At 35.4% G+C, this 19,009-nt stretch overlaps 1 long non-coding RNA gene across 1 annotated transcript; it reads right to left on the bottom strand.

Moving 5' to 3' along the window:
• Positions 1–6,083: 6,083 nt before the first annotated feature.
• On the bottom strand, positions 6,084–7,478 carry LOC149193698 (uncharacterized). Its single transcript, XR_016254978.1, has 4 exons — positions 7,421–7,478; positions 6,719–6,825; positions 6,370–6,509; positions 6,084–6,238 (listed from the first exon to the last, which is right to left on the bottom strand). It is a non-coding gene; the product is annotated as an uncharacterized LOC149193698 (long non-coding RNA).
• Between the last annotated feature and the right edge of the window lie 11,531 nt (positions 7,479–19,009).

Below are 19,009 nucleotides of genomic sequence, written 5' to 3'. Positions count from 1 at the left end.
ATGATAATTTGTGTTCGATAGTGTTGATCATGTTGATTTGATTGTGGATTGGATTATTGCTTAGTGTTTATGCTATAGACTGTTGGTCTACGATTAACTACTTTTGTGACTTAGTATGTCAATAACTCATTGGGTGATGTAGTGATTGAGTTTCAGCATTTAGTAAAATCATAATTGTATGCAGGTGCTATACACAATAAATGCATATATACATGGCTATCCTTCAGAACAATCACATATATATTCTGAAGTTAATATTGACCGCGATTTGCGGTGTTTTTACATTGTTTTTGTGGTCCAAGGGTGTGGTTAATAAGTGAATGGTTGAATGGTTGATGTGCGACAATATTATTTGGTATTGCATTGATTTTATCTCATTGCATTGGTTTGGATTAAGTTGAGTGATTGGTTTTCTTCAGTATTCGGTAGATTGATATTTCATTGATTTAGTTGGTTTATAGTGCTTCAGTGATTCAGATTTTGAGATTCAGTATTTCAATTAATCATATTATTTTGGACTTATTGTTGGTGTTGGTGAGTTGTGAAAATTTGATGAAATGTGGTCTACATGTTTTTATGGTTTATTTATAGGTGGATCCAAGGTGAAACATTTTAAAACATGGTCCACAAGGTGTTGAGGGTTTAAGCCTTCGGTAAGGGGTAGGAGCTCCCTTCTAGTGAGAGCTAGTAAACGAGATCAGGATGTTGTAAATCCCTTCCATTATGTGCTGGAGAATGAGTGGAGTTTGTAGCCTCCTGCATGTGGGTACCTGCATCCTCTTAAGAGTCTCTAATAGTAAAATATGTAATAAATATTTTCCTTATAATAAAAGAAAAGACAAGGACAACATCAGCTGTGGTTTTATCCCACCTTTAGTTTCCACCTAAAATCCTGGTGTCCATATATCTTGATATGTTTCTTGTGTGTTGATGATTTATCTACAATTTCATGCTCATGGTTACTGCTTAATAAATTAATAATGAAATGATCATGCACTAATTAGAGATAAACATTTGTATGTTACGTAGATATACATCATTTTTCATTCACTAAAGTCACGCACACAAGTAGCTTGCAAAAACAATAATGTACAAATTTTTGAATGTGATATTAAAAGATAAAGTGAATTAAAAGTACTCATTCATCCCCCTAAGTATTTTTCCTAACACCATATACAAACAACACATAACCAGGATAGCATGTGGGCTCTTCCTTTCGATTTGTGATATGATTGGATCAATCCACTCTAGAGTTAAATGATTATATATATATATATATATATATATATATATATATATATATATATATATATATATATATATATAATATATATATATATATATATATATATATATATAATATATATATATATATATATATAATTATTCTTCCAATATAACTCGAGCAAAATATATAATGCCAATATAAATAAAGTACGATGCAATGTTATGTTAACAAGGGAAGCTGCGAGGCAGCGAGTCCCTGCATGAAGTTAACATTTAAGGTCTAAGCCAGTTCGAATACCAGTCGCAGCAGTTTAGCTTGTTTACTCCGAAGGATTCTAGTTAGCATTCAAGCAAGCAGCACTAGGAACAGAGGCCATAGAGACAGAAGCAGGGGCATCATCAACACCAATTGCATAGAAATAAAGGGCATCAGAGGTAGAGCCAATTTCAGATTCTCCGGTTACAGGGCATCAGGAGCAGCATTCAAGTAAGCATACCAGCCATCAGATCCAAATCCCATGCCCGTGGGGGCAATTTTTGGTTATTAAGGTAAAGCCTTAGCCCACAAGCGTATTAGTGACTCCGTGTGCAGGAGTATGGCAGAGTCAAAGATTGACGCTTCATTGATTGACGGATAACCTTTCTATGCCAAGGCTTACGGAAGGCAGAGGAATTAGTTGGGTCGAGTGGCTGAGGTCACATACTATGGTGAATTTCTATAGAATCTCCTGCAGTGAGCAATAGCAACGGACCTACAGCAACTCCTGCTCCTGTATCTAGGAACGACAGACATAACGTACATTGGGCACCAGTTTCAGTAATACATAAATCACACAATTGCAATAGAAATAGTCACATGAGCAAGTTTCAGTAATACATAAATCACACAACTGCAATAGAAATAGTCACATGAGCACTATATACCAAAGATCTGAACATTATTGAATAACTAACTTGCAGAGAATCATCATCAATTCAAGATACACCAGTTTATGTTGCTAGCCCAAAATCACACAACTGCAATAGAAATAGTGACATGAGCACTATATACCAAAGATCTGAATATTATTGAATAACTAACTTGCAGAGAATCATCATCAATTCAAGACACGAGTAACATGAAAACCGCCGTGAAGCTTACATTTGACCTTGAAAATAAGCATTTCTTATGACAGACTGTAACATGTGAAGAATACAAGACAAGCACAAATGCTAACAATTAGGACATTAGTGCGGCAGCCGAGCAGAGACGATAGAAGCATAAAAAATGCGAGTTGCACCACCATGGCGGACCCAAATGCATATTTGAAGCATCCGTCGTACACCTGTAACAGAGAAGGAAGCGGGGAAATAAGACAATGCGTAAGATAATGCAAAAGAGATGTTATTGTTTTTTTGGTTTCTTTTTTCTTTGTCTTTCGACTTTTACGATGTCAATAATCAAAATAGTCATGAGAACAAGTGCTAAGAGAAACAATGCCGTGAGTTGAGTAAGTTGGCTTATGCTAATGGATTCCATGTTATGTGAAGCGGGGAGATGTATGTGAATATCCAGGTGCAGAAGAGGCCAATTTATAAAAAAGTTCAACGTGTTTGTAAGGTGGTTTTAAGTGTGAATGGAGCTAAAATACTTGAAGCTCGGATGGAGCAGGGCAGTATTTAATGGTCGGCATAAAACGAAAAGCTTACGTTAAGTGAGAAATCGGTGCAATTAAGTGGTCGATATGACATGGGGAGCAAATGGCATATGGAATGATGTATGTGGCGGCAGAAGTAAATGCGAAATTAGGTGATGTATCTGACATCGGGCAATCTTGGTGGTAGATTGGGTCCGACAGGAGATCTATGTCAATATCTAGGTGCAGAAATCTTGAAGATCAGATTGGAGCAGGCCAGTATTTAATGATGGGCATAAAACGAAAACCTTACGTTAAGTGAGCGGTCGGTGCAATTAGGTGATCGATCTGACATGGGGAGCAAATGGCATATGGAATGATGGATGTGGCGGCAGTAGTAAATGCGAAATTAGGTGGCTGTGGCCAGTGTGCCCACAAGAAGAGCATCTTAACCAGCCAAATTTCTTGAAGATAGCCCCTTTGAGCCTGTTGCGGTAGATTAAATATGCTGCTGTTATAGAAGACAGTAGGGCAGCTGCGAGGGGTCCTGGTTTTTCTAAATTGTGGTGCAATGGCTTGCAAAAACCCAACCTCGGTGGAAGAGATGTAGTTCAAAGTCATTGATTTTGATAGAGATATCACAGATGATGACATGCTTAAGTTATGTTTTTCATAAAACATGGAGTACTGCCACATATCAAGAAAAATTTAATTATCAAAGATGATGAAAAGAAACAAAACAGAGCATAAGAAAAATCATTCAAAACTACACCCACAAAAGAATCTTGGTACTTTCTAGAAAAAGAATCACTAAAAGTCCACAACTGTGAAATGGAACATTAGATGTGGGCATTAGAAATATATACCTGTACATTCAACCAAAATGCACCGGGTTGATATTGACTTATGTTTTCCTCATAGAAAGCTGTATTGTCATTAATCCACAGAAATCCAGTTAGTTTATAGTTTTAAGAATCTTGATCAACAAAGAAATATATTCAGAAAGAGATACATACTTATTATTATAAAAACATTCTGGCCTTGAAAGACATAAGAAGAATTATAGCCCTACATGGGTAGGGGATTGTACAAATTGATGGAGGTTAAGTAGCAAGAAAGCCATACCTATAGCCTCTGACGTTGTTACAGAGAAATCGGTTAGGATGCCATCAACTGTGAAATTCTTGTTGTCCACGAACTGAAGATATTCCCTTATTGGATCATAGCTATAATTGATTCCAGCAGCAAATGTCTTCACAAAACGAGGGAACCATATGTTGCATTCGTTGATGGGTCCACATCTTCTTTGCCCGGATATTCACCTTGATTAATCAATGGATCTGCTTTGGTCTTTGACCAATATGTTACTGCCACATATCAAGAAAAATTTAAGTATCAAAGATGATGAAAAGAAACAAAACAGAGCATAAGAGGAATCATTCAAAACTACACCCACAAAAGAATCTTGGTACTTTCTAGAAAAAGAATCACTAAAAGTCCACAACTGCGAAATGGAACATTAGATGTGGGCATTAGAAATATATACCTGTACATTCAACCAAAATGCACCGGGTTGATATTGACGTATGTTTTCCTCATAGCAAGCTGTATTGTCATTAATCCACAGAAATCCAGTTAGTTTATAGTTTTAAGAATCTTGATCAACGAATTTGACTCCCGCAGAGGATAAAGCGGCCACGGATATTCACCTTGATTAATCAATGGATCTGCTTTGGTCTTTGACCAATATGTCCTTACCCTACTACATGCCAATCTTGATTTCCGGAATGTCTTATGTCATTATTTATATGCTGCAGTATACTAGAATGAGAAAGATTTGAGAACAAATGCAAAGACTTCATGTTTAAAGTCTAAATAAGTCTTGTTCTAGGCAACTCATATTTGGGTTAATTTATTATATTCAACAAACAAAGATCTTTGAAAAGTATCGTACTGCTTCACTAATAGTAAATGGCTAAGCATGTACTAAGGTCCATAAGTTGAAAATCTTTGATCCCTTAAAAACATTATGTGCTTCATAGAGTGCAGGCGTTATCAGCATATTAACCCTCCGGTGATACCTTGTAAAAGCCCTCACAGGTTCCGGCCTCTGTAGCTGACGTGAGGCAGAACAGTGATGAAAAGGAAGGGAATTGTGGCTCCTATGTCAGCAGATCCTGAGCAAAGAAGGAGCTAAAGGATAGTTCCAGATCTGTAGTAATTTCTGTAGCAACTTTGGTTACAAACTTCTGGTTAGGGCTTCTAGATTGATTTTAGTTCTGTAGAATTCACTTTATGATTAAAATCTGCCCTGAAGTTAACTCTGAACAAGCTTACACTCTTGAATTTTGGTTAATCTATACATACATTGTTCTGTCAAGCTCAGGTTTTGAAGATTGGATTGTATGAATTGCTTTATATTGAATTGGACTATTCATTATGCTCACTACAGTGTTACAATTATTGACACAGTGTACCAGAAAATACATAGAGCAAAGGAACTACAACAATATGTGAGTTGTTTGTATCAAGAAGACAAGAATTAATTGGCCAATGCTTTCATGGCATACCTTTATGTTCAGTATTGCTGCCCATGATAGGTATTAACCAGTGTTTGGATTGGGTCTGCTAATCTAATTGAAATTCATAGCCTTCATTCAGGCCTCTCCAAAATATTTGATAAAAAGCAGTCAGCATAGTCATTCAGATCAAACAGTGGTAAAAAAAATGTTTCAAGTGGATATTAAGTCAATTCAACTGATACAAGAGTCCAAAATATTAGTAGCCTGCTTCATTTTCATTGAGTTGCCAATAGTTACAACAACATTTTCCAGTTGCAGGATCAGATCAATCTCTATTTTTACCTAGAACAAAATGAACTGTAATACCTCCATGGAAATTGAAATTAGAGAAATGAGCAGAATATTTACAAAAGAAAAACAAAAGGAAATATGGCTACCTTAAATGCAACATCGAAGTCCATGTTGTTGACTAGCTGAAGACATAAAAATCATACATAAGATGCTCATACAATGGTGCACTATAAATAGTATATACTATTGTCAAACGAAAATCACTTTGTATTTATGCATTCTACAGTTCTATCAAAACCAAATTATGAAAATGAAACACAAAAAAAATTGACTAACTTTGTGGTGAGCAAAGTCCCCAAGATTTTTTGGGCATTTGTCACTACCCTGGACAGCAGATGAAAAAACACAAAATGCAAAACATGCATAGACTGACATTCGAACTAAAAATTGCAACAGCTTCCCATGCCAAACGCATTTGTTGTAGATCATATTTCCTGTGCTTTTTATGATGTCTATGATATTATTTAATTCAATAACTCCGTTCTCAAAGATCATCTTTTTTCTTGGAATGGACAAGAAAATCTATGTACACAACACAATTATAGTTAATTTCAGACAAATAGGCAAAGAAAATTGAAGCCTATATCATAATATTATGACAAATGAACCAAAGCACATTAAAAGGAATTAGTATTATGAAGCTATTCACTTACAGAGAAACGTAAGTTCTCCCGGCTGAATTGTGACAATTTCGTTAGTCATGACTAGTTTTATGCCAGGTAACCTGTATCCTTGAAGTTGGCCACTGACAATATAAATAATATCGAGTTCACAGAATGATCAATTCACACACCTACAATCCAAGCCACAAGAAACAATCAGTTATAAACAAAAATAATCTAGCTCACAAAAGCCTGAGTTTGCACAGAATTCATTGTGTGCTATTAAGAGACAGATCAATGATCTCATGTGCTAAAAGTGAATTCCTCCCCGGTGATCCGACAATATTTGGACAATCCATCCAAACACGGTAATTGCATGCATTCAAAAGAAAGATTTTACCCTTGACCAAGGAGGAGGGAGATTCTGCCAATAACCAAAGTTTAATCAACGATCCAAATAAAGCCTGGAAGCAAAATCAAGAACTGACCGACAGTATACTCCTTCGCCTGCCCAAAGAAGAAAATAAAAGATTCACATCAATGCCAAAAATTTCAACACAGAAATCGAAAATACATAAATTCATCTGCAAAAACCCTGCTAATTTCAGAGGGCGAGGCAATAAACTATGTGAATTTGCAGTTCTATTATCTTCAAACAAATTTAGCGGGGACCTGAAGCAAAAATCTAAATCTATGATCGGAGACTCGCAAAGTTCTGCATAAAGTGTAAACTCCGAGTTATCGCAAATTACGAAACAATCTAACGAAAAGACCAGGCAAAAACCTAACTCTATACGGAAAAAACGGCATTTGTTTCCTGTGTGGAACTACGAATACTTTAAATGTAAAGTTCGCGTAATTGCCGAAGAATTTAGCAGCGACGATAAGTCCAAATTCTAAATTCGAATTTATCAGCAGCAACATGCTAAAAATCTGAGAATATATTAAGTTTTGAATGTTCTGAACTGAGTTCTCGCAATTTCAGAACAAACACGGAAATCAGACAAATACCTATATCTGTGGGGGTAGGAAAACGCAGATTTTTCGGAAAAACTGAGTGTAAATGCTTTGAATTTGCAGCTCGGAAAGAAAATATACTTACATGTATCTCAATATTATGGCCGGATCCTCCTCCGCTTGTCTGCCCCTTCACAGATTTATAACATGCCAACAAAAGTGACAAGTTCAGAATAGATAAAGGGAAATTTGTGTTGTTAAATAATAAAACCAGAGGCAAAGGGGGAAAGGCAGAGGAAACCAAAACTACTGAAAATAGAAATACCTCGAGGTCCATCAGTGCCATGTATTTCTGCAATGAAGTTTGATATTGGCGAATGTTATTCAGAAGCTTTTTTCCTGTAGAAATGTAACAATAGGTTTAGCAACCAATAGATAAAATCTCACATACGAGATAGCCACAAAAGAAAAAGGAAAAGAAAAGAATGTTCTTTCACTTCCTGTACTTTGCAACGAGATAAAACATCTAAATCACAGTAAAATTTCCTCTTTTGCTACTTTGAAGAAGGGAACCATAAAAACTAAAGAGCATTCACTGCAAATATCCAAATCTATGCAAATTTCCTTCACTTCCCAAGTAAGGGCGACGGAAGAGGGTCGTTAAGTCGTATCCGTTGACAGAGGCGAAGAGTGAATCAATGGGGCAGAACCCTGGTAAGCTCTCAACTGTACCAGCTCTCAACTAAGAAACGACAATGCAACATGAAATTTCAAATTTAAATAAAAATAAGAAAATCAACCGATGTCAATAAAAATAAAAATGAAAGTCGAAACTTTTATCCACCTTGTGGGCCCTACATGACGGCCATGTGCCTAACACCTATCTCCCTAGCATAACACATGCAAGCTCTACAGCAGGCCACCTAAGGTCGCATCAGGTTAACAGCTGTGATCAGGGAGATTGAAACCTGAAACCCGAGCAACAAGATTGAAACTAGTGTAACATCTGTAATCAGGCTAACATCTGTGATCAGGGATATTGAAACCTGAAACCCGAGCAGGAAGACCCTGCAATGTAATGTAATGCCACCTAATAAATCTACCACAAAGCTCTTGCGAAATGCCGCTGCCAATACTGCTGAAATAATACAGAGACCCACAAGCAGCAAGTAACTGAGGATACGAGGAGTATTCTTTGATTATCTTCGACAGCGACGCGACAGCGTTGTTAACCCACGAAGACACCGACGATGGCTTGAACTGGACAGGGTGACCGGTCGAATAAGCAGTGATTCCTGCTCGGCACTTGCTATAGAAGAAGCAGCAGTTAGCTCTAACACGGGACTGAAGTCACTTCAGGGGTTAGCTCTGCAAATGTTGAAAGAATAACGGCAGCTAATTCATCCGCATCTGTTGGAGGAATGGTGGAAGGGATCGATCCCATATGCGGTGAAAGCCCAAGGCAATAAAGAAGAAAGACCAGGCGCAGGGCCAAAGGCAGCATAGTACAGAAAAGATTTTGTTCTTTCCTCAATTCGGCAGAACCTGACCTGATTGCTCTTACCTGATTGCTGCAGATATTCTCTCCTTATCTGGTCCGTAGCTTAAAGTTTATTCTCTTCCCTTCCTGTCACGAAGTATCTCCAGCAATCGAGCTACTGGGCGGTAACGAAGTCTTAGCCCGCAGGCCCGAGAAAGCCTTTTCCCTCGAAGACCATTTGCATGCCCTGTCTCGGTATTCTTGCTTGCCCGAACCTCAGCCGACAGCATAGTACAGAAAAGATTTTGTTCTTTCCTCAATTCGGCAGAACCTGACCTGATTGCTCTTACCTGATTGCTGCGGATATTCTCTCCTTATCTGGTCCGTAGCTTAAAGTTTATTCTCTTCCCTTCCTGTCACGAAGTATCTCCAGCAATCGAGCTACTGGGCGGTAACGAAGTCTTAGCCCGCAGGCCCGAGAAAGCCTTTTCCCTCGAAGACCATTTGCATGCCCTGTCTCGGTATTCTTGCTTGCCCGAACCTGAGCCATTCAGGGTCTATACTTTCTATTTTTCCTTCTGAATCGTTTCGACGCACTTGAGGTCCGAGACTCGCCATACCTTCACAGTCATATCTGAGGAGCCTGGGTTTCTCTGCTGAACGGGTATTACCCATAGTCCGGCTTACCATGCTATGCTACATACGATGCACCTGTTGATGAGGATCATGCGACAGAACACGCACACCTGCACAGCACAACACCTGTTAAGACCAAACCGGAGCATACCCTGCAACCTTAGCATATACATATACCTGTTTACGAATTAACGAATTAATGCTAGCATTAACACTAGACCGTTGACGGTCAGGCATAATGAAACTGGGCGTAAATATCAACTTAACCTATGTTCGGGCCTCTTCCGCCTCGGGAAGAGGCCAAATAAGATGGGAAAGCTTCAGCGGGGAAGCAGACTTTGGTTATCTGGGGAGAACACCGCACAGACTTTATACTAAGCGCCGTATAACAGACTAGAAAAACTCTAAACTAATGCTAAGTCGGCTACTAACGATTACTATAGTCCCTGCCGGATGCCAGATGGCAGGGACTAATAATGTCATTCTAATAACGTTACTCGTGGGAATATCATCAAAACGCTCGAATATATCCATATAATGTTATCCATTGAATACTAACATATATTAATATTAGTGAACATTGCATATATACCAATAAGTTATACATTCTCACTGCACCATCAAATGTTGGCTTTGTTTGTAAATGTCACAATGGCCATGTAGCCCATCGGGAACCCTAACTAGGGCACAAAACCCATATATTATTATCGTTTTATTACTTAAAAAAAAACATTGTCAATTAATATGAATATTGGGAGCACTTTGATAATGCATTGAACACTTCCACGGTGAGTAACAAATAAAGAACACATGTTCCAAAAAAAAATTAACGCTCTTCAATCATGGTATGTCAAAATGACACCACCCTTGGAGAATACTGCCACACGTATATTATTTGCATATTTTTATCATAATCAATGTTAGCATTGGTGGGTTGACATAATAAATGTTCCCTCAAGAGTGTAGAAAATTAATATGAATGCTTTGTCGATTATTATTAACGCTGCCAATCTTTTGCTAATGCATTGAAAGCTACCACAACGATATCAAATATTGGAGATAAAGAGAACGTTAAATGTTTGGAATGATACGATGCTACAGTGAACATTGAGATGGATGTCATGTTGCAATGAACGCTGTGGTAATGTTAACGTTGCTTGTAATGTAAATGAAACAATGAAAATACGTTGGTAATACATTGCTTTAGATATGTTTCTTGTAAATACAGCGCACATAATGAAATGAACTCCCTTGTGTTAACTTATCCCTGAAATCTGGATACTCATTCACAGTGACATGTTAGGGCAGCTTTTTCAATTCTCTGTATAGTCCAGTGTTTAATAATGTTCCTCTGAAGCATCCATTTAAATTTTATTGATCCCAGTAACTTTTTTCACCCTTGTCAAACATTGTTTTTTTTTCTCATCTTTCATGTAACCTATTTTAATTATTTTTCAGAATCTTCTCAGTCATTTGTGTAACGTTCTCTACAAACAATCACTAGCTAATTTCCTCCTTCTAAGCTTTCTTAGGCCTGCATCTTAAGTTGGCTTGTAAGACTCTTTGTTGGTAGTATTTGTCATTATCTTTATCGCTGTGCTTTTCAATTCATTGATGGAAATATACTCCTTAACATCTTTAGGCACGATGTTAACATAAACATCGAAGCTCCTCAGAGTGCCCACAAAATTCATAGTCTCCTTTCGTGATGACCCATATCTTCAAACGTATGTATCTATCTATAATTTCTGAGGGAAGTAAGTGTGAAGGATTGTGAGACATCTTCCACCTCTGCAATAAAATTTTGTGCCTTTGTTTATGGGCTCTCTGTTGACAGTTAAACAAATCAAATATCAGGCTTCAAGCATTGCCAACACTCTGATAATGCATTGAACACTTCCACGGTGAGTGCCAAATAAAGAACACATGTTCAAAAAAAACATTAATGCTCTTCAATGATGATATGTCAAAATGACACCACCCTTCGAGAATACTGCCACGCATATATTTTTGGCATATTTTTATAATAATGAATGTTAGCATTGGTGGGCTGATATAATAAACGTTCGCTCAAGAGTCTAGAAAATTAATATGAATGTTTTGTCGATTATTATTAACGTTGCCAATTTTTTGCTAATGCATTGAAAGCTACCACGATATCAAATGTTGGCAATAAAGAGCACGTTAAATGTTGAGAATGATACGATTCTACAGTGATCATTGAAAGGGATATCATGTTGCAAAGAACGATGTGGTAATGTTAACGTTGCTTGTAATGTAAATGAAACAATGAAAATATGTTTGGAATACATTGCTTTAGATATGTTGCTTGTAAATACAGTGCACATAATGAAATGAACTCCCTTGTGATAACGTATCCCTGAATTCTGGATACTCATTCACTGTGAGATGTTAGTGCAGTTTTTTCAATTCTCTCTATAGTCCAGTGTCTAATAAATGTTCCTCTAAATAAGCATCGATTTAAATTTGCTTGATCCCAGTAACTTTTTCCACCGTTGTCAAACGTTGTTTTTTTCTCATCTTTCATGTAACCTATTTTAATTATTTTTCTGAATCTTCTCAATAATTTGTGTAATGTTCTCTACAAACAATTAATAGCTAGTTTCCTCCTTCTAAGCTTCCTTAGGATTGCATCTTAAGTTGGCTTGTAAGACTCTTTGTTGGTAGTCTTTTCCATTATCTTTATCGCTGCCCTTTTCAATTCATTGATGGAAATATACTCCTTAACATATTTAGGCACCGTGCTAACATAAACATCGAAGCCCCTCAGAGTGCCCACAAGATTCATAGTCTCCTTTCATGATGACCCATATCTTCAAACGTATGTATCTATATATAAGTTCTAAGGGAAGTAGTTGCCAAGGGTTGTGAGACATCTTCCACCTCTGCAATAAAATTATGTGCCTTTGTTTATGGGCTCTTGGTTAACAGTTAAACAAATCAAATATCAGGCTTGGAGCATTGCATTTCGAGTTTTGTTTCCTTCGTGAGAGACTTGACTTCTTTAATATCTTGGTTTAAATATGAGTTATCTTTATGTAATTATTCATGTATATCATTCATTATCTAGATGATGTTCCAACTTCTTGCGATAAGTCTCTAAAAGCCTGAATTTTTCCTTGTCACTTTCAATTTCTATTTGATCTTGTCTCAAACTCCCCACATGCATTCGATTTTTTACCCTTTTTTTAAAGATATCCATGTATTGTCTTCTTATTGTGCCTGAAGTCTCTGTTTAGAAGATTCAAGGAATTTAGCTTCTATTTATCCACTCTCCTTTTCTTCTCAGTTTCCACCAATTCATTGTCCCTCTCTCGAAATATTCTGTGAAGCTCCCTGATTGTAGAATTTTGCTGGGCAATCTTCATTGGCTTGACCTATTAAGTCATCTCTAGACTTAGGATAAACAACAATATTCACAATTTCTTCATCCTTTTTTTTTAATTCTTTTCCCATTTTTTTTTCAATGCATATGGGACTTTGCTAATTTCTCTCCCTCTTCAATAAATCATTTGTGTTTATAAGAACTCATGCTTTATTAGGATCCTTGAAATTATTATTGTTTGTATTATTACCATTGGTAGTTCCAATCCCATTACTCCTCCTTTTCTTCTTTTTTATTCTTTTCAATATATATATATATATATATACACCCAACATAGAGAGTAGAAATTTTTCTTATGAGAAATATGCTTTTTCTTTAGTGCTATCATCCCCTTGATATTTTGATCATAATTTAGGAGCATGACCAATTTCCCTTACTCAGAGACTTAGGTTAGGTTTTAATATGCATAGATATCTTCTTAAATTGATTATCTCTTCCAAGATATTTTTGGTGTTCCTCTCTTATGACCTTTGAAGTAACAAGAGAATATGCAAATAAGACTGGCTCTTTATTTTCAGCTTGCCAATAAAACTTGTTATAGAATTCATAATGCAACAAGTCTATTCTTATGATATTTCCACACAGCCTATAGCTTTCTCACTTATATTTATTTAATTATTTGCTTCATGTTCCCATTCCACTATAATTTCAAACACAACTTTGATATCACCATGTCCATTGTCTTCTCAAGACATTTTATGGGTTTCTCTCCCCTCGGGATGTTGTTGCTCTTCTATTACTAGATGGATGGCTAATTTTCTTCTTAGAGTCCTTTCTCATGAATCCATGATGACTTCATTATGTCATTGATGTAACTAGTTGCCCCTTTTTTCTCCTCTTCCACACTTTAGTAAGCTACTTTCTATTGTTTTCATTTTTTTCCTTGGTCTAGTTTGGTTAACTTCCATCATATATCTAGACTTGTTTAGGGTATTTAGCAGTTTGTAGTATTTGTATTTGTGTCCAAAGTTGCTACATAAATGGCACCTTATTTGAAAAATATATGGCACACATTATGTGTATATTGTTGTTCTCCTCTTTCTAAATAGTTTACAATCAACAACTTTATGCCCAAATTCATTTCACAAATAAAAGTAATCATGGAAATGATTTGTGTGCTCAGTGAATGGTTGTCTTCTGTGATTTCTTGTTTGAGGAAATCATCTTGTTTTATTTTTATTAATTTTGATTTGCTTGTTCTTGCATTATGTTACTACATGACTAGGTTCATGACAAGAAAAGAATTTGATGTCTTTCAAGGGAGAAAATAATCTCCTTTGATATCTTCCAAAATTGCTCAACTCATTTCCAAGAACAAAGGACCTTCTTGCAAACAACATTTTCTTCAATTCATTCCTTCCACTTTGATTTTGTTGTTTGCATTTGTTTTTTCTTTACCAATCATGTTGTTCTTGCATTATTCTCCTATAACTCTTTTGAAGGATTCATTTAATCTACTACACTTTTCTTTTCATTTCTTCATGGAGAATATCTCCTCTTCTAGCTTTTTACATAGTCTGATCGTTTCATTTATTTCAATTTTGGCAGAAACAATCTCAACCTCTAATCTTTCACACTACAGGTCTCTCTCCTTCAATTCATTTCTCATCACCTATTCCATTCTCGTTGTTTCTAAAAGTTGAGTCCTTTGGCAAATAATTTCCTCCTTGAAATTAAGTTTTCTTTGACCACATATTTTCAAAAGTTTCTTATATTCTATTTTCTTATTATTCAATATTTCTATTCTAGCCAAGGCTATGTCAAGCTTGGTTTGTTCTTCAGATAGCATTCCTTCCTGAGTACCACCTGTAAAACAAGTATGATTTAATTGAACACTTCTATTTTGATAGGAATTTTTCTTCTTGCTCATTTTCATCTCCTTTTCGATAGTGTAGCTACTAGTGTCTCCTTCATGCATGAGTTGTAACCTTTCCCAAATTCCTTTTGTAGAATTTAAATTTATCACTGTCTCAAGTTCCTTATTGTGAATTTTATATGCATGAGTTGTAACCTTTTACAAATTCCTTTTGTAGAATTTAAATTTATCACTGTCCCAAGATCCTTATTGTGAATTTTATCTAAGCATTCCAATGTTGTTCTTGCATATCCATTGCATAAAAGTTTCCATATACGAGGTTCATAAGCTATTGGTTTTTTTAGCCTTATCTCTCTATTCATGAAAGTTTTATGTACGAAGAAAATATACACTTTGATATTCCATGAATCGACTATATCTAACTTCAATTTGCTAAACTTACACAGAATGAACTTAGATATGATACTAATAGATGAAAAAATAACTAAACAAAGAGGGGTTGTCAATCATTTTAGTACATTCATGGACATTAAATCTATTTTATTTAAAGTTATTAACTGAAAATTTAGATGAGAAACTTAACACATAATGAAGGTCATATTTAATATGTGAACAATAGGTAATAAGTAACCATCAAATCACATCAACACATAAAAGAAAGCACATATGGACACCAGATATAAGTGGAAACCAAAAAATGGAGAAAACCATGATTTGTTTTTTGTGAAACAAAGGAAAAATCCTACTCCCTTATTACATATGATTTTCCATAGGCCCCAACATATAGGTGGTTGCTACCTCAATTTTCTTCAAATTACATCTTACAATGAAGCTCCAACTCCCATTTATTTTCTGTAGGCTACAACCCATAGGACGCTCCTACCTTACCACGCTACAACTTGTCATTTATCAAGCTCCAACTTGGAAGGAGACTAAAATCCAGTGAATACAAGAAACAACATGTCAGTTTACCTAAATATCAATTATGCATGCCTTCATCTTTATCTCTGCATGTTCTCCCCTTTAAATATAATTCACATCAATTTCATGTGCGCTAGGTAACTCAATAGAAATCAAATCTAACATGCTTTCTAACTCTTTCACATATTCTATGCCTTCAAAAATCACATCTTTTATAAAGATAGTTTGTTAGTTGTTTTTATTCCACATAGAATATGAAGTGGATAGGCTTCACCCTTTTCCTCCCACTCATTCATTTCAAAATGGAACATCAATGCTTCAATCAAGTGTAGGTTACCAAGTTCAATTCAAAAATATTTCTTCACAAAATCTTGAAATTAAATTAGAGTATCCAAGGATTTTCATTTCCATTTTCCAATATTAATTCATAATATAGATTATATTTTCCCAACTTCAAAAATCCATTCATCATTCTAAGATTCATCATTTTGAGCTTGAAGCCATCTTCCTATTACTTAGATCATGATAGGCTCATTACCTGTCAATAGTAGACCACGAGTATATAAAACCAAAACAAAAAAAAAATTCATTCCTTGGAACACTTCTGAAGTGGAGCTTTGGATCCTCACATCTTGGTAGCTTCACCAGATAATAGTCAATGTGGTCATGAATGGATTTGGGAGATATATTCATTCAATGTTGTCTACAATCATAACACTTGTCCAAAACAATATGCTTAGCCTCACATAATTTCATATTTTCAATAAAATATACTAATTCAGCTCATCAAAGTTTAGAAACGAGATCAAAACTAATATGAGAGTCATCAATATCGCAGTATAAATTATTTAGACCAAGTGACCAATAGAGCTCATATGAAGTCTTGGATTCATCTATTATCATGCCAACAGGTTTTCATCTATCACACAATATAAATCCAAACATCATCAAGTCATTCTCAAGATCATAATACAAGACATTATTGTTACTAGATGCATATGCATACAAGAAGGATAAGTCATGCAGGTTCCATAATACTTCAACCATTATGCTAAGATCGAGGATGCCAATAAAAAGCCATTTTAGAATACCCATAAAATTCATTCGAAGTCATTATGCTCATGTATCATTTTCATTAAGGAAGATCATCAGTAGTCAAATCAAATCATTAATCATCATGTCAAATCCAAATTCTCTATCATAGAGGCATCTATATTTGAAAGCATATCTCAATCATCAAGTCAAAGTTCTAACTCATTGTCAAGCATCATGTCAAAACTCCAAACATTACTCATATATGTGAGCAGAACAATGTGGTAGCATAAACATTAATCATAATGACAAATCTATATGCATATCCTAGTCATATGCAAACAAGTTCAATCTTCATGTTCATATTATAGTAATAATTCAGACTTTCCTTCTCATATATCTTTCTATTGTCTTTCTCATGTCTCAAGGACTGATATCCTTCAGGAGAACATTTTATTTCATGCACAAAACATCATTTTTATGTCCAGTAAGAATAGTTGCACCCATAGGCCTTCCTATGAGTGGTTGGGGGGTTACTGTCGCACTCTTCAAGATATTATGTGAGCGATTATGGCTTCCCAACTGCCAAAACCTAGCTCAAAATTGACTCAGTGCTTTGGTCGCAACCTTGAGATTGTATCCATGTGGCTAGCAGGCTATAGTCAAACCTGTAGGATTTCTTTCATGTGACTAGGGCTTAGAGTGAGATAAAACTATCTCACCTTAGATCCAACCTTTGTTGCAAATCGTCAATGTCAAATATTTTATTATAACTTTCCATAAATAATATTTCAACAATAAAGAGTATATAATAAAACTGACAATATGAGAAGGGATAATATAGGTAACTCTGAATGGTAATCCACTTTAGTCATATTCATTAATGCCATCAACCTGTCTATAATGGATCATCATATCTATTACATCATAAAATCAAAAATATAACATTGTAGCATTGACTACTTCATCATCGAATCATGTCATCAATATTTTGTCAAGGGTTAGAGTCATATGATAAGGTTAGGTGACAGGTATGAAATCACACTTCAAAGATCGTGAACACAATATCACTTAAATATCTTAATCCGCTAAATCAAGTCATCCAAATTTACCATAGGGCATAACTACTAACTTGCCAAGGTGAATAAGAAAATTATTAATATCAAACTTATTGTTATACTTCAATTATTGCGGTTACCGTGCTTATCATTATCAATAGAATCAATTTAGGTCATTCAATTTTACCATACAGTAATCATATTGTTATTCTTCTATCATCATGTGAGGGTATTAAATAAAACTTTAACAAAGTAACAAGAGTATCAACCTTTTTCCATGCTTTCATCATGCTCATAACAAACATTATCAACAACGTCATATATAAGTATGAATGAGCTAACCTTCTATGTCAAATCCATCATGTCTTATAATGAAACATGCATGCCAAGTATCAAGTTACCATTAGAATCAAGGTGATAACCTTCTTTATGGGATCAAGATATCCAAAATGATATATTTTACCTAAAAATCAAGTATGCCACTATATCAAAGATCAACATTATGTAGCCTCATAGAATCAAGAAGCTCATTGTGTCTACAAGGTAAGATGCATTTTCAATATCAAGTGCACCATTTCATCATAAGAACAATGAATCCAAATTAACTTCATATGCATGCATGAACCATTTGAGAAGGATACATTCTCATCATACTTTAGGGCTTTCCTTTCCATTCAATATTACAGTTGAAACATAACATTGAAGCAATATATCATGCATACCTTGTAGTATTCAAATGCTCATGCATTTTTTTTCATTTGACATGGACAACTTGTAGCACTTAGTCATCTTTTTAGTGGGTGCCTCTTTATCTTTTCAAATATATCTCTTATTTGATGCATCTCAAACGATACTCAAGAACAATCCTCTTATTACATTTCATCAAGCAGGTTAGGAACATCCAAATACTCAAATATACATGCAGGTAGTATAAATAATGATCAAAACAATAATTAGATCTATAAATCTAGACAAAGGTAAGGACATCAAGGAGAATCATAAGTGAATAAATACTTATCTTCGATGAGAGGTGATCCTCTCCCTCTTGGACCAACCTTCAAGAGCCATCACTGTCCATTGCCCATATAATAATGTTGCATTCAATATTTCAATCAACTTTGTCAACCACCATGCCTACTAGAGACTATCGCATCTAGGGCTTCATCAAATATGTCACAAGTTCTTGAACATATTTACTTTGACCATGTTAAGGTTTCTGTATTTAATATCTCAAGTATTTTCCATAAACCAAGGTTTCTCTCAAACCCTAACATCAAAATATTCATGAAACCCTAATACACAAATTGCTTAATGTTTTCTTTAAACCCTAGAATTATTTTATGTCTCATCCATGTTATCTTGCTTCCATCAAATGTGTCTCAATG

This window comes from Pinus tabuliformis, chromosome 2_2, assembly GCF_031772625.1.
Source record: "Pinus tabuliformis cultivar Carrire ecotype Pingquan chromosome 2_2, CPIR1, whole genome shotgun sequence".
Lineage (NCBI taxonomy): Eukaryota > Viridiplantae > Streptophyta > Pinopsida > Pinales > Pinaceae > Pinus > Pinus tabuliformis.
The sequence above is the reverse complement of the archived record's forward strand: the minus strand, read 5'-3'. Positions and strand labels throughout refer to the sequence as shown.